Here is a 2,043-nt window from a genome sequence, read left to right as displayed (position 1 = left end):
TGCAAATCTTTCATCGTAGAAAGCTTCCATATCTCCAAAGTGATAATTCCATGCCATTGTTGGAGTGCAGGAAGCAAACGCCCCTCTTGTCGCGAGAGCCATATCCCGTGCTTCAACTAGTTCTGTAGGGTCGTTTTCCTGCCCTGTCTCTGCCAAATGATTCATCACTGTGCCAAAGTCACTGTAGTTATATAGAACAGGCTGAAGTCGTCGACGCTCGATATCAGCAAAGAACTCTTCCAACGACGGAGGTTGCTAAGCAGGCTGTAGAGGGGATTAAGCCGTAGTAATAGACGCAGTAATAGAGACAGGTGAAGATAAATAAGATGGAGTAGGTGGAGGAGTAGTTATAGGATTCGTAGCTAGTGTAGATGTAGGAACTGATATGGTAATAGCTATGTTTGTGTGTCGCAAGACCTTAGCAAGTGTTTGACCCTGGGGTTGAGGAGGAGGCTAAAATTGAGGGATAGAAGGTAGCACACGTCGTTCAAAGCCCGAAGGATCTCGACGAGTTATAGCATTCGTAGGTAGTGTAGATGTAGGAATTGACACAGCGACAGAGGTGTTTATGTGCCGTAAGACCTCAGCAAGTAATTGACCTTAAGGTTGTGGTAGAGAAGGCGGTACACGTCGTTCAAAAGCTGATAGATCTCGACGAGTTAATGCCTCGTTCTTCCTCGGCGCACCTCTTGTTTAAGCCGGAAGCGGCTCTAGGATAGATTGATATAGCCTTAGAGAGAGGCTTATAGACCGTCCTTGCTCACGTTAATAGCGCCAATGATCGTCGTAAAGGTGATTTGGTCGTAACGTCGATCCAGAATTTATCATATCTCGTAGCGTATAATGACATGGAAGACCGTTTATCTTCTTATAGAGGCCAGAACAAGGACGCCTCCTACGACGTTGTCTCTGCTCCTTCTGGCGCAGCAGATCCTATTGTCTAATGCGTTCAATTACCGCTGGCATAAGGATGTCATAAATGCCAGGAGGTAGGAATAGCATTGACTCCAGTCTGTGCTCAAATTTAATGCTGTGTTTAGAAGAAGCAATCTATTTCCTGTACTTATTGTATTGACTCTTGACCATCTGCTCAATCCTTCCAACAACACGTAGCAAGTCGCCTCTTGAAGACATAAGGTGGTCCTTCAAAACCCTATGCATTCCTTCAATAGGAGAGGTTGTAACTATATTATAGTGTCGATGCTGAGACGTCTAAGCAGCTGCCCACTCGGTACGTATATGCCATTGATTATCACGTAAGTATTAGCAAAGTTCTCGCTGGTCGGCATAGTCTTTGAGTAACTCGTCCCACTTTAGCTTAAATATAAGTAGACTCTTTACATAGACAAGCTGCTCCAGTCAGTTCTATAAAAAACTTATAAGAGGCATTCCCGGAAGCCTTCCGGTAACGCCTCTTAGGCTATTAGTAGGGAGCATACCTAACTCCAACGTTTCATAAATTGAGCCCGGTGCTCAGCGATTCTCTGCTTCTCCTCTTTTGTTACGCCATCAGCGTCTCGCCAGGTCTTTTAAGCCTTTGTCTGCACATTCTTATTAATATGCCATATACACAGGAGTTGTGGGATATCTGGAAACAGAGTGCGAGCTGCTAGTTTTACCGCATCCTCCTGATCGCTAATGAACACGCGTGGCTACGGTGTCCCTGTATTAAGGAGGAAGTTTAAGATTGCCCAATGGTAATCTGCTTCTTTCTCGCTGCGGAGGAAGCAGAACCCTGTAGAGAAGAATGTCTGTAGATTGGTACAGCCGAGTATGTGCAACAGTAGGAGTTTATACTTGTTGGTTCGGTACGTACAGTCCATCAACAGGATATCGGGATTTGCAAGCAGTAGCTTAATCTGCTTCTAGTAGGTAAAGAAGAGACCTTGTACGTGATTATCCGCATCCTTCTTAACAGTAAAGACCTATTCCGGCGTAGACAGGTCATCTAACAATGTCTTAATCGGACTCCTCCCATTTAAGTACTTCTCTCTAATTGCCTTCCTCTCGCCGCGAATATCGGTAGCAGATACTAGGGTGTCT

Source organism: Eremomyces bilateralis (genome assembly GCF_010015585.1).
Source record: "Eremomyces bilateralis CBS 781.70 unplaced genomic scaffold P152scaffold_18, whole genome shotgun sequence".
Taxonomy (NCBI): Eukaryota; Fungi; Ascomycota; class Dothideomycetes; order Eremomycetales; family Eremomycetaceae; genus Eremomyces; species Eremomyces bilateralis.
The sequence above is the reverse complement of the archived record's forward strand: the minus strand, read 5'-3'. Positions refer to the sequence as shown.